Source organism: Momordica charantia, unplaced genomic scaffold (assembly GCF_013281855.1).
Source record: "Momordica charantia cultivar OHB3-1 unplaced genomic scaffold, Mcharantia_2.0 BLBB01000045.1, whole genome shotgun sequence".
NCBI classification, from domain to species: Eukaryota; Viridiplantae; Streptophyta; class Magnoliopsida; order Cucurbitales; family Cucurbitaceae; genus Momordica; species Momordica charantia.
Genome location: NW_028275201.1, coordinates 1 through 15367, shown reverse-complemented (window position 1 = coordinate 15367; position 15367 = coordinate 1). Strand labels below are relative to the sequence as shown.

The 15367-nt window shown below is 37.6% G+C and overlaps 1 long non-coding RNA gene and 1 pseudogene across 2 annotated transcripts; one reads left to right on the top strand and one right to left on the bottom strand.

Annotated features, from left to right (window-relative positions):
- Window positions 1-8908: 8908 nt before the first annotated feature.
- LOC148207866 (uncharacterized) lies at window positions 8909-9593 on the top strand. The gene is made up of 2 exons (XR_015787612.1): window positions 8909-9237; window positions 9476-9593. It is a non-coding gene; the product is annotated as an uncharacterized LOC148207866 (long non-coding RNA).
- A 502-nt stretch (window positions 9594-10095) lies between these two features.
- Window positions 10096-13424, bottom strand: LOC148207865 (putative isoprenylcysteine alpha-carbonyl methylesterase ICMEL2; annotated as a pseudogene). The gene is made up of 8 exons (XR_015787611.1): window positions 13348-13424; window positions 12987-13061; window positions 12662-12762; window positions 12233-12370; window positions 11061-11126; window positions 10832-10975; window positions 10380-10473; window positions 10096-10275 (listed from the first exon to the last, which is right to left on the bottom strand). The product of XR_015787611.1 is annotated as a putative isoprenylcysteine alpha-carbonyl methylesterase ICMEL2 (transcript).
- Between the last annotated feature and the right edge of the window lie 1943 nt (window positions 13425-15367).

Genomic DNA, 15367 nt, shown 5'->3' with positions numbered 1-15367 from the left:
TTCTTCTCGCACCTGGCTTTGAGTGCCTCGACCTGCTCATCAAACCTGTGTTTCATCAGGTCGAATTCTTCCCTGGTGATCACGGCTTTTGGTATAGAGGCTTGTACTTCGATTGAGCCTTCAGGTTTGAGTTGGAGAACTTTCGGGAGTAGGACGGAGAGTCTTCCGGTTCCCGAGAGGCTTTCTTCTTTTTATCAGTGAGGTGCTTTCTAAGATCATTGTCTCGCAAGCTGTAATCCACCCCTTCATCGTTAGAAATGGGCTCGCGATCGCCAGGTTGGATAGATGAAGCTCCCTTTTCACCAGATGCTCCCGGGGCTATAGAGGGAGATGCAGTTCGGTTAGCACGCGTTGCCTCGGTGTACATTTCTTCTATTGTGCGCAACCGATGGCGCATATCATCCAACTCGCGCTGGAGAGTAGACAGAGCTTCAGGGTCTGCTGCCTGGTTGGCCCTTTGAGAGGTCTTTCTCGACGTCCCTCCTCGGCCTCTGTTGGCTTTTGAGGGTTTCGGGTGAGCAGGTGGTAGCTCTTGGTTCGCATGGCGGGCAGATCTGCGCGGCAGATCTCCCTCTTGCCCTGCTCGAACGTGGTCCTCGACTATCCTTGCACCGAGGTCTCGCTGAGGGCCGTTATCAGCGTTCACACCCCTCTGTTCTGTCGTGTTGGCAGAGTTTGTTGGATGCACCATCTTTGCGTATATATTTTTTTTTAGATCGGGATGACTTAAGCTGTTTGTTCCCACAGACGGCGCCAAATGTTTATGCAGGAATTTGCACAACGGTTCTTCACGAATCGAGCTCGAACCCGGTCTCCGGTTCCGACCTGAACACTAGAGTGGACCTGCACAAAAGGGTAAGCACTCCGACGCTCAAGTAAGTATAGATCGGACTCCTTATTTAGTTTGAGGTGAGATTCGATACCTGAGCGTGAAATGAAGTCCTCTATTTATAGGTAATGGATCTGACAGTACACACGACCGGTGGTTATGTGTCTTTTTCTCATATCGGACCTGTCGGGTTCCGAGCAGATCGGACCCTAGTCAGGTCGAACCTTGGTGCCCATACTTGGTCTTTTATAACGGGCGAACCCGGCCACCTCGGCTCTACCGAGGTGGACCTAAGCAACCCTTCTTTCTTTAGTTTCTTTAGACACCAATAAGGGTCCTCCACGTGCCATGGGTATGTTTACCCCCAAACACACCCCAAAATTGATGAGGAATACGAGCTTAGAAATAAAGAGTAAGAGCAACATTTAAAATTTGTTGGTGTTTACGCTCAACAACACAGTTTTGTTGAGGGTGACCGACACAAAACTCATGAAAATAAATAGTGCATTTGTTGAGGGTGATCGACTCAAATCACTTGCATATCCTCTACACTTCATTTGAAGCATTTTATCTAAAGTTACGAAAATATCCTTTCTTTTTGTATGTGGTTACTGCAACCACGGTCAAAATATCATATATATTCCGTACTTGTTTCTTAGACATTAAATGTGAAGAAAAGAAGAATTTGATCATTATCTTGTTGTTCATGCATTAGAGTGGTCTCTGCCTGATTAGAATTAGTCTTTTTAGGCCAACCGTCTGCTTGAAAGTGACCATAGCATCTACAATGCCCATAGCATCTACAATTGAAGCAATGTATGTGAAAAATTTCTGTGACCTCGACCCCTACTTCTTCCTTTACTTGAACTTCTTCCCCTTCATCTATTTGAAGAAGTTTGATTATCTATTCTCTCTAACTCAAAAACTTTTGAAGTCATTGGAACTTCCATTTGTAATTGGGTATAGTGTATGCCCTAGTTTATTGTATTTTCCCTTTGCTTTATGATAATGTACACCCCACTCGAGTTTAGTTCAAGTGGGAGTTTGTTAGGCGTGTTGCCTTAACTCGTAGTTTGTATTTTGTAAAACAAATGTCTATTTAATAAAGTTTTATTCAATAAATTTGTTGTTGAATCATAGCTTTGCATTGTCCAAAATCCAATAAACTAAACATCCAAGGTTATTTATGATGTAATCGGGACAGTATATATACTGGATATATAGTTGATATACGGGGTATATATTTGATATACCCCTGATATATGAATGGATAATGTCCCGTGAATAACCTAAAGGGTCTATAGTATATGGATAAGGCTGGGTACCTTATCCTGGCAACACTATGGATACGGCCCGCTCTGTAAAGGTTACAGATGACTCGATCCAGCTCGTACGTGTGGAGACATGCGAGTGGGGGTAACCTGTACAATGAGTTTGTATAAGACCGGACCGCGAAATAGGCAATCTTTAGGTGTAACACCGTTAACTAATAGATTGCTATTTCTTAGGATGACCAGGCAACTCATTCTCAATCCTGAGTAAGTTATGGACTCCTGCCCGTGAGGGCTCGTCCTTTGATCTGTATGGGTGAGAGTGGCCCGAGTCGCCGACTCAATATTCCTACCATTTTGGGGACGAGACCGAGTGGGGAGCTGGGAACATAACTTCACAAGATGGAATTCACTCCTCCCCGACTTTAGGGGAGTAGATGAGTGTTCCCTTAAATGCTGACTCCGGGACTTGAACAAGGGGCCACACCTGTCATTGGCCCGAGAGGGACTTCCGGTTATTGGTTGGACCATAATCAGGTTGTTCATTAGAGGAGCAGTGGTGTTTAAGGAGTAAGATGTAACTCAGGGGTAAAACGGTAATTTGACCCAACTTGAGTTACGAACACTCGTGAAGAATTGACTCGTCATTAATGGTCATATATCCATGAACACGAAACATTCTGTAGTGAGAAGAGTCCAACTGTGGGTCTTTAGTGGAATGACCCGTAGTTAACGAATCTAGATTAACTCGGTCAATGAGTATTATGAGAGAAATTATTTGAATGAGATTCAAATAAAATTAATATGAATAAGATTCATATTAAAACTATAGGTTAAAATAATGTGCATAAGATGTACATTAGAACTATAGGTTATACGAGAGAAATCTTATAGAATATGATTCTATTTTTGTGATAAATAATTAAGTGTTAATTATTTATTTGATTTTATATATATATATTAATTATTAATTGGATTAATAATAATAATTATTTATTAATTAATATGATTAATTAATAAATTAATTTTATATTTTAATTATTATAATATATATTATATATATTAATTATTTATATAAATATATATATATATATTGTAACACCCCACGTTCTCTGACTCGTTTATTTTAAGAGATAATAGTGTCTTTGGATTTTTTCCCTAAGTTGATAACTTTAATTCTTGGATTTTCTAACTTTGAAATTCTAATTTTTGGCTAAATTAGAATTAAGTTTAATTTCTTTGGCTTAAGATAATTTAAGTTCTCGACCTGTGTAGGAGATTTTTAGTTAAATTCTAAATTCACGAGTTTTAGGATTTTCCTTCCTAAATTCTACTTTTCTTTGAATTATTATTCTTGGGTTTTAGAGTTTAAGTTAACTATTTTATTTCGGGTTGTTGTGGGGTTTATTTTATTTCTAAAGCATAATTATTGGGCTTTTGTTTTGGACCATTGTAGTTTTAGTTGGGCCTCATTAAGATTTGGGAATTGGGCTATTGGTTTTAAAACAAAATAAACCAAAAAAACCCTAAATCTATTTTGTTTTTTTTCTTCTTCATTTCTTTTTATTTTTCCTTTTTTTTTTCTTTTTTCTTCTTCTTCCTCTCGTTTGGAGCCGCCGCCCCCCTTCCCTTGCTTCTTCTTCTCCAGCAAGTCCTCTCCGGCGACCGAGCCACACCAACGACGCCCCACCACAGCAGAGTTTCTGGCGGTGTTTCTCAAGGCGAGCAGCGGCGGCGAGTCATTCCCAGCAGCGACCCGATGGTGGTACGACCCCAGAACCAGCATCCTGAAAATCTGGCTTGCAGCGGCTATTTTTCTGCAATGGCGACCTGTTCTCCGACGTCACTTGCACCAGACCCGACGAACCGGCGCAACGGCGAAGTCCACGAGCACCCACGACGGCATGATTCTGCTACAGGCTTACCGTGGCATTCCGGCAACGACACCCGACGTCCCGACGACCCATCCAGCGGCGGCGCGACCTCTCCGGCGTCATAGGCAGCAGCAGCTGCGGCAGGTGGCGACGACGATTGCCCATATCCGACACCTTCGGGCAGACGACGAGCGAGTCCGGTGGCGGCGACGTGTGACTACTCCGATTCTCGCCAGATCCGGCTGCCTTAACGGCGGCTTTCCCCTCGACGTCGCGTCCTTCGGCGCCCCGTACCTGCAACACCTCTCCCCGACTCGGACAGAAGCGAACAGCTCGTGCTTGGCCCAGATCTGCGGCGTTTTCTTCCTCCGGTGACTTTCGGTGTTGACCCACATCCGTTCGAAGCTCGATTTAGGCTACCCACACCTTGGCGAGCTAGATCTAAGTGACCCACACCTTTACGAAGTCGTTTTGGTGAACTTAGGTGTGAGGTCGACACAAAACTTAAGGGCGTGGTTGTGGGTAAGTAGTTTCTTACTGGAGGGATTGGTTGTTGTGTGCTGATATGATATGGTTGTTTGCTCGTGTGCCCATATCTGATACTTGCATGTCGCTCGTCGTTGTTATCATTTAGTAAACGTCATTGTTGATAAAACTGTTGATATATCTTGGGAAAAGTATGTGGTTGTGTGAATAAATTGTAGCCAGGTAATCCTGGATGACTATGATTGAATTGCTATTATGTTCTAATTGGTTTTCATGATGAAATTTGTATACCGGTATTATAATCTGTTGTTTCGAAAGCGTATTGAATATTTATGAGAAATCGGTTTGTGTTTGATGTATGCTGGGTATTTATCAATTATATTTTGGTTAAGTGGTTGATTGTGTTTTTTTTTTTCTGTGAACGATGCCTGCTGGAGCTGTTGGATCATGTTGGACTATTTTAGATTGATTGGCTTTTACATATGATCATTTTGGTGTATCGCATATTGGACTGTTATGAGATTGTGATGCATGAGGCATGACATAGTAGCAAGTAGGACTCTGATGAGAATTTTGGGACATAACAAGTAAGTAGCATGGGGGGCGGGGTGGTGCGTTGATGTTTGTTATTTGGTTGCCGATGTGCTCTTTATGATGCTTAATATTGGTTCTGATACGTGGTTGTGTAGTGTAACTCTTGTTTATGTTGTTTTGTATGCCTGGTTAGTGTTGAATGTCCGTCGGTGATAATAGTGGGAATTTTGTATTGTTGAACTGTTGAGATCTGTTGTAGAATGATGTATGATTGTAGGGAATGTTCGTTAAAGTGAATTTATTTTGGAAATGTTTGTTGTCTGAATTTGTATAAAGTGTTTGGCGTGTCTCATGAGTTTTTATTATATCTAGCAGTGCTTATTGAATATGGACGTTGGATATTAAGTGTTTGGATGAATTGTGTTGGGCTCCAATCGTTTGCAATTTCTTGACTATGCTCTGTTATGACTAAACTCACTGTGGCGCTGTTGTTAAGATTTGGTATGTTGTGAAAGCATGTTTGGTTTATTGTTTTGTTATTAGAATGATGCTTATGTTGTGGAAGCATGCTGAATTGTGTTGGTGAGCTGAGAGATGCATTGAAATCATACTAGTGGTGGTGTTGTTGATGGGCGTTGTGGTGGTTGGTGCTATTAGGGAAGTAGTACTGAAATCTTGGTTGGAGGCTAGAAATGTTATGTGGAATTATGAAAGTTATGAAGTGAATGAGTGAGTGTCAGGGCCTCGGGTATAAATGGTCGAGGGCTGATACGTCACTAATTGGCTATCGAGGCCTCGGGTATAAATGGTCAGGGGTCGATACGCCAATATTGGATAAAGATGAGCGTCGAGGCCTCGGGTATAAATGGTCGGGGTCGACGCAAGGAGTCTTTCGAAAGGAGAACTATTGGGGCCTTGGGTACAAATGGTCAAGGGCCAATAGACGGTGAAGTCATCGGGGCCTCGGGTATAAATGGTCGAGGGTCGATGCTGCAGGGTCGGGGCTCTGGGTATAAATGGTCAAGGGCCGACTCTGCTCGAAGGAGTTAACTGTGGAAGGCTAGAGTAGCTGTGATAAGCGTAGAGGTACTTGAGATGTTAGGGAGACTAGAGGTTGGTAGTTAATGTGTTACTGGTTGTGGTTGTCACCGAAGTTTATGGAATGTGTCTATGTTTGAATGCATAATGTGATGAAAAGCATGACTGTGAATGTTTCATGATTTGGTTGAGCATGATGTGGGTGTGTTGATTCTTTAATAAGCATGACACTTTGTTCCTTGATAAGTATGTTGTTTGTGCGTGACCCTTCAAATAAGGGCTGCTTACTGAGTACTGTGGTTGTACTCATCCCTCTTTTTCCCCTCCAGTTCGCAGGTATCGAGCTAGCTCTTGGGATGGTGATGGCGAGAAGGAGGCTTGATCGGAAAGACCATTAGCTATGCTGTGTGCAATTAAATTTCTTGTAGTTAGGATAGTTTTGGCCATTTAATGTTGTAGTTGAGTTGGTAGTGGTTGGTTCTGTTTAGTTTTATTGTCTAAAGGATGTCGTAAAGTTGCTGATTCATTGTTCTTTTAGAGCATTAATTTTGTTAGCCTCTTGAACTACGGGATTGTAATCCACTTAGGATATTTATGAATACATTTGTTTAAGTTGATCGTACTTGAATTAGCTTTTGCTTCATTGCCATTCGAGATGTTAATATTCATTTAGTGGATGGTTTATAGTTAGTAAGGTTTCCTTGAAGGGTTTGGTTAATGTGAAGTCGGTATTAAATGGTTTATCTGTATAGGATGTGGGTTTCTCTTAAAACATTAGTGTTGTTGTTCTAATTGTTCAAGCTCTCGTGAGTGTTGGAAATCAGAGTAGCGCAGCAGAAGCGTGGTAGTTTTATTGCTTAGTGTTGTTGTGAAGAAAATTCTCTTGTTTATGTGAAAATTTTAGGTATGCTTAGTAACGGTCCCTGTTTGGAAATGGTGAAATTTCTGGGGCGTTTACATATATTATTAATATTATTAATATTAATTATTAACTCCCATGCATTATTGCAGGGGAGTGGGGAGTTAAGTGACCTAGTTTTCTGGGGAAAATTTGCAGAAAGGTTCTGCAGAACAGAACAACACAACACTCCCAAGGTGAAGCTCTCTCAATCAAAAAAATTATCTCAATGTCTCCCTCTCTTCGATCAAGGTGCTACCACAAGCACGATCCCGAGACCCAAGAGAATAGCGAGGAAGAAATAGTGGTGGTGTTCGAGGAAAACTGGTTGAAGAAACGTTCTTCAAAGGTAAAATTTCCCCTATATTTTTCTTCTGTAAAATTCGATTTTGTATCCCGAAATCAGCAACGAAAATCCGCTTTCGCTCCGGGATTCACATCCCTTCACCATTTCCTCAACTGGTGCGTCCACATCTTCTTCCATTATATCTTCCTCTAGAAGAAGTTTACATATCAAAAACTTCTTTTGAATGAGTAGAATCAAATTGATTCAATCTAAGCTCATGAGATTGGAGAGATCCCATTAAGGTATTTATGGAGAGAGTTGACAAGTCTTTGGACTCTTCAATTGCTACTATAATGTGCTCATATCTTCTAATCATGCTTATAAGGATCTTTTGTACCACTCTTTGATCTTCAATTGCATCTACATTTTATCTCAATTGATTAACAATAGGGAGAACACAATTGAAAAGTTCTTCAATAGTTTTCAGTTTCTTTCATTCTAATGGTATCAAATTCAGCTCAAAGTGCTTGCAATCTTACCATTTTTACCTTTTTCTCTCCTTCTTACAAACATTGCAATGCACCCATGCTGCTTTAGCAGATGAAACTCTTGACATTCTTTCAAAGATATTTTCATCTACAACTTGGTAGACAAAAAACAATCTATTTTTGTCTTTCTTTCTAGCATCTCTCAACTCGTTGAGTTATTGTTGTGAAAGACTATCCTCACCATTTGCCCCAAATATTCTCTATCAACAATATTCCAAAGCTCTTGAGATCTATGAAGAACCTTCATTTGTTGACTCTACCACGTCTATAGTTCTTTCCTTCAAATAAGGAAGTTGAAGCTACAACATGTTGCATGATATCTTTAAAATTGGCTTTGATACCACTTTGTTGGAACGTTAATAAACCCTCACTAAAATTCACTCTAAAACTCACAAACTTTAAAGAGAAGAAATTTGTTTTCTTATGAAACTAAATTTGTTTTCTTATGAAACTCAAGAATACACCAAAGAAGATATTGTTCTCTTTTCTTTCTTGATTGAATTGCTTCAATTTTCTTTTAGTTACAAAGTAGAGAAATCATCCCTTTATATAATACCCAATAGACACCTATAAAAGACACAAATTAAATATGAATATTTGTATATATACCATTCATGTATCTCAAATACATAACTCACATGTACCTAACAATTCAGGTATGTTTCTAGGGAATGGAACACCCTTTAGGCATTATTTTGATTCCTTAAGGTCCCATAATGCCTTTTAACTAGGGTTCATGTGTTTTAGATTCATTAACACCTCATGAATAATTTTAGCTTGCTTGAGATTATTTAGAAGTACTAGAACAAACTTATTCCCATCACTTTTTAAATTCTAAATGATTATCTTTTAGCATTTAATTTGGTTTAGTGTGATGTGATTGTGAACTTTAGAATGCATTTTAAACTCATTGGCCAAGGATGAACTACGAGACTTATAGTGATATGATTACTATCCTCCGAGTATACGGTAAATATTGATACAAGTCGATCAAGTTTAGGGGTAAAAAATGATTTTTGTTCATAAAATAAAAGCTACAGACAATACAAAGGCTTCTAGAAAAGAGAGAACCAATATATTTCCAAGTTTCCAAGGGAACTGAAAATATGCTAAGCAGAGTATCTGATGCATGTAGGTAAGCCATATCACTTATTCCCATTCTCTTCACTCATGTTGTCTGTCACTTGCGGTTCCAAATTCCCTTTGCCCACCCTCCTCCCCATATATAACAGCATTCTCACAGACCCAAAACCCAACTAACCAGCTTTGTCTCTTCACATACTTTACAAAACTCTATAATCTCAAGCTTCCATGGCTTCTTTGAAAGCTGAGAAACCTGCATTGGCTGCCCCACAAGCTGCACAGTCTAAGAAGGAGCCTAAAGCTACCCAGGCTGCACCCAAAGCTTCTGCCCCGAAATCCAATTCCGCCTCGAAGAAGGCAGCTCAAAAATCTCAAGATCTCCCTAAAAAGGTACTACGAAATAGTAACAAATATATGATATTGTAATTTTGTTTTTGGTGTATTTATGTCGAAATATCAGTTGTACTTCTTATTGAACAAACTAGGATCAAAATGGATAAACTGATAATATACTCAATATGTTTAAAATTATCTTCATACGAATTTATGATCGTACATCGTGTTTTCTTGCAACGTAACAAAAATTCGTTGTATGATTTTTGAACCTGTCCTATCGTTGGTTGTGTAGGGGAAAGGCGGCAAGTCTGGTGGAAAGCACTGAATAAAAAGGGCTGATTCTATGGTTGCTTGCATGATGAGCTAGCAAAACCAAATTACCATGTTATATTAGTATGCTTTTTATCTTATATCTTTGTTTTTTTCATGCTCTTGTATCCTTCTCCATGTACGTTCACTTAAATAAAATATGCTGCTATGATAATATCTGTGAGTATTTGGACCAGCTTACCACGCACCTTAACTAATTTCACGAAGCAACCGCCTAACCATATAACATTTTGTGTCAAAAAACACATAAAAATTAATTCTTAAAATAGGTGATCATTCTCTCTCATTTTATACCGCGTTCATATTAGCTTTCTTACACACCATGAACACTATGCCCGCGCTTCTCGAAAGAAATGAATGTCTTGATATGCTGGTCGAATTTTGTAGATCATGAAGTTAGGTTTCATGTGTCAATTAGCAATCACATATTCACAATAATTTAATCTTACATCAGCGTTTTGTTTGAAACAAAACATATACTTTTTTTATGGGAAGTACCGGATTGAGAATTTCAAAAGATATAAGAATGAATAAATGTATATATACATATATATTTGGGTAAAAAAATCATTTAATAGAAGGCATAAAATAATAAAATCAGAATGGGCTAACACGACGAGCTAACTTCAACAAAAAGTGAGGCACGAGGCATCTCCTTGGAGGAGCCATTGCATCTTTGGAAAGAGCTGCTTCTGTGTTACTATTATGAATGATGCCAACCAAATCTTCTAACAACTGATCTTTGCCACCTCTCATTGGATCCTAATGTTAGAAGAATTAAATTAAACTAGATAATTACCATGTTTATCAACTTAAAGATGCAAAGGGTAAATCATGTAATTTGCTCATTTAGAATTATATTTTGCTCACTGAAGAAACAAATCTGTATGTGTCTTTCCTTTGTATAGAACTGCTTCCACTTTTGCTCCAACTCTTTCAAGCACTTCTGCAAAGCTCTTGCTGCACCCAAAATCAGAAATCAACAGTATTGGCATGCCCTCTAGAAACCTCAAATTGGTGGTTATTGTTGTTATTTAACCGCCTAATATCTGTTCGCCGAATATTTGTTGAACTCCAATACTAGGTTATTGCATTAATACACAAACACAAAGCTACAATATTTAAACAATCTGAGTGTAATATTTTTAAAAGAAAACAATTGATGACAGAATACGACAATAACCAAAATGGTTATTTGGGACTAAAATAAACAATTTGAAATTTCAATAACTAAAATGGAAGAAATCTAAAAGTCTGGGACTAATAAAATGATCCAAATGAGACGAACATAACTTATGAAATAAAAAGAAGAGAAGACCTGGCATTTGATGGTATGGAATAATCTGCAGTTCCATGAAATAGAGTGAAGTGTGGAAGTAGGGAAACTGCATCTTTAACGTTTGGATTCTGCACCATAACTTCAGGGGAAAATCTTTGCAAGGACTCTTCTCCTTCCATTATGCTGTATTAGAAATTCAAGTCTTTACAAATGTATGTATTTGATGTGTAGTAGTATAATAAGGAAAAGAATAATAAATGTTATGTACCTTAAAAATATTGATCTGTAAAGACCTCTACTGTGAAAATAATCCACTAGATTTAACAAATTGTACCTATGGATGTTGGTGTTGCATAAACCAAGAAGAAATAATCATGATTAATTCAGGTATTGCTGAAAAATCATGGTGCACAAAAACACAAGCATTTGGTAGTAGTGCTTAAAACACTCCAAAAATACTTTTAAAGGTAGAACCAAACATCAAAGAGGTTTGTTATTGTTAAAACCGAGGCTCTCCCTATCGATTTGCAGCATATGCACGAACAGCAATGAGAACATTGATCATATCTTCACTCACTGCCAGTTTGCGGGGAGGGGTTGGTATTTTGTCTTAGATCTTCTTGGTATGTCGATTTGTTCCCTAGACAAATTGATGGTTGGCTCTCTAACGTTTTTCACTGATGGAATCTCCTTAAGAAGGCTAAGTTTTATATGGAACTGTGCTTCGAGAGCCCTTCTATGGCATCTCTGGTTAGAAAGGATCTCCCATGTTTTTTAGGATAAATCCTCTACTTTTAACATTTTTTAGGAATGTACAGCACATTGCTTCTTGGTGGTGCATCAATTACAAGAAATTCTTTTGTAATTACATCATTTCATTTCCATGGTCATGAACAGTTGGAAAATGCTTGTTTAGCTCTCGGGTGAGGTTTCCTCTACCCAGCTTTTAGCCTTTTAGGTTGTTCATTTTTGTCTGTATACAAGCAAGTTCCTTATCTAAAAAAAAGGATAAAATTTTGATGTAAGGTATTTATAATTGAAGTAATTTTACTAAAAAATAGTCGTATTTCAAACTTTCTAAAACACACCCTGACATGCATTTTATCCATTAACTCCTCTAACAATGACTAAACTTGCAAGTTTCAATCTTGATTATCAAAATCTTCACAATAATAATATTGGTTCCAATCAGAAAATTTTGGGAAATTCCAAGTAAACCCAAAATATCTTTCTACACCATCAATATTACAAATTGTGAAAAATTACCCCTCACAACTTTTTATGTTTTCCTAATCTTTTCCCAGCTAGAATTTGGCACACCCTCTCTTTCACTGAAGAAGAAGATTAAGAAAAACAAAGAAAAATAATTTGGACAAAAATGGCCTTTCTATAACTATTAAGAAATTATCCTATAACAAGAGTACTTCAATAAGCACTTACCCCCCTGATAAACCAAAGAAAGCTTTGATCTTAGAAGCACTCCAACAAATGCTCTCACCACCAGCCTCTTTAATTGCCTGACCTACAAGTGTGCACGCAGCAATATGTGCACCAGCTGACTGTCCCATTAGAAAAACCCTATAATATCCAGGGAGAATGCTTTTAAAACAAGTACTCAACAACAAATCACTTTAATGTTTGGTCTAGTCATTTTGAAAGGCTTCCTATTAAGCACCTAGGCCAAAACATTCAACCAGCATTTTCATACTTTTTCACAGGTGTTTCTTTTTTTAAACTACTCTTATGTTACTCCCGAACATATAATTTTGAGTGAGAAGTGCTTTTTCATGGTCAAAAACACTCCCTAAGTACTAGATCAAGGATATTTCAAGCATATGATAAAGCATATAAAGGTACTGTATATATTACCTGTTAGGATCGCCTCCATATTCAGCAATATTATTGAATACAATGAGATGCCTTGAGAAGAATCCTTTATCATATCACTCATGGTTCCTTGGGGGAAATTTCTAAACATTACAAAATAAGAGGTAAAAAAGAAGCCGAAGACACCAACAACCACTTAGGTACGGAATTTGGCATATTAAAGGTGTAACATATCTAATTAATTAGTTAAATATATCCAAAACAAAAATCAGAGGTAACTGGCGAAAGAATTAAAAAAAAAAAAAAAAAGTGAATTGAACATGGGGTTTCATCAAATAATTCAACCTGTTAGTGGTTTCTGTTTCACCTATAATCAAGGCAGGCTACTATGATGTCTCTCTCTGATAATTGTAATCCAAGAAGAGAACCCCATGCTTTGTAACTGTGTAAAAAGATAATAATGACCTCAAAATATAGATGTTTGCATAAATTAAAGCAGAAATAATAATGTATCATGATCACTTCTCAAACCCCATGCTTTGTGATCTTCTGGTTCTAGCTATGTCCAGTCATTTGGTTTAATGCCTAAGCTTGTGTAAATAATAAGTTTTGGAAGTTAAATTCCTAACTTTTGGAGCTGTTGTAGAAGCAGAAACCATATCGCTTTATGCATTATCTTCTTTAAACTAAATGTTTGAGAGAATGTCAATATATAATACATCACTTACCCAATAATCCAGGCTCCACCTGTGACAAATGCAACCACTGGCTTTGATCCATCCCTATTTTTTGGTAGATACAGATCCAATCTGCACTAAACAAATCATTTATTCAGCCACAGACATAAACAGATTAATGGTTTTGTTTATGTTTGTTGTTTCTCAACTGTTATGGATTCATCAACTGCACTATTTAACGCATATCTTAGCAACAAATAAAGTATAATAAAAGGAAAGAGACGAGAAATTTGACGTCAGTTTTATAGTGGTTCGACCATAAGGTCTACATCCACCATGCAAGGTGAGTTCACTGCTTCAGTATATCAACAGAAGAAGACAAAATACATCAAGAAGAGAATGAACACTGATAAACTAATAAACCCACAAAGAATGATCTCAGAAAAGGAAGAAGAAGAACAGGGGAATTCAGATACACCCTCTCACTCTTACAATGGGAATTCTTCTCTCCAGGGAATCACGCAGAAAAATATTCCCTATAACTAATTTAACTGAGCTTTCACTCAAAAATAAAGTGACGTGGGCAGCATAATAATTCCTCCAGCTAGGATACATCTTGAATCAACATAACAATCACCCTCTTGAGTCCAAATGCATTCCTCAGCAGACAGAAAAATAACAGAAGCAAATTACTCACCATCTCAAGTAATGAGACTTAATATTAATATCAATGTGTTTTAGTACAGTCATGGTATAAAGGGTTTTTAGAAAGTGATAAAGCACTCTGACTATCGCAATAGATCAGAGGTTCTGGAATTTCACCTAAAAAATCAGAAATCATACCTTTTAAGCCATGTTGATGTTGCTTCTTTTACATATTATGAGAGCCATGTATTTGGATTCTGTGGTAGATAAGACTACAACTGACAGAAGAGAGGACTTCCAAGTCACGGTATTTCAAACAATTTAAACACATCCTGCTGTAGATCGTCTCTTATCTAAATCTGAAGCAAAATCTGCACCTACAAATCCTTCTTCTAGGTACGGCATTTCAGATTCATTTTCAGTATAAATTAAACCTGAATTTGCAGTACCTTTGACATATCTCCGAACTAATTTCACAGCTTCTCGATGTGGATTTTTAGGATTAGTCACGAACCTGCTAATAACACTCATTGCATAAGCTAAATTTGGGCAACTGCAAGTCATTTCACACGTCAAGTTCCCACGCACTTGAGTATGGAACTTTTACCATTGCAGCTGTTTCTTCTTCTATTTTGGGTGATCGAACTTTTGATAATCTAACATGTTGGAAAAATGGAATTTTCACAGACTTGGCTTCATCAATGCAATATCTTTTAACAACTTTGTTTAGATAATCACTTTGAGTTATCAAGAGATTCCTTTCAGCTCTGTCAGCTCTGTTTCTTTGAATCTCCATGCCAAGAATTTTACTAGCCGAGCTTAAATCCTTCACTTCAAATTCCTTTCACAACTCACCCTTTTAACTTTGCAATCGTTAAAAGGCCTTTTGATATCAACATATCATCTACATAAAGTAATAAGAAAATAGAAGCATCCTTGTTAATTTCCTTAACATACACACAACTGTCGTAATCACTCCTCTTAAAATCGCATTTGATAATACTATCGGATCCTTTTTCTTGTCCATTATAATACATTTGCCACTATCAAAATTAACTGTGTATCTTTTCGGAGCAACTGACCAACACTTATTAACACAATTTTGGATTATGCCAAGAATATATATATAAAAAAAAATCTACGATATATATCACGTATCTTCTTTCGTGGTGTGAACAACAGTGACACATTTTTCCTTCCAACAGCTTTCTACATCTTGTCATTGCCGAGATTCACTTGAGAGCGGAAACTACGATCAAAATTGACAAAGAAGTTTTTATTTCCTATCATATGATTATGCAAACACTATCCAATACCATATACTTTAAGATTCATTTTGGTCAATTGAACAAGAAATAATTGCTCCTCTTCATCTTCTCTTGTAAATTTGTTTCAACATTTTTTCCTTTTAATTTTAAAACTAGCA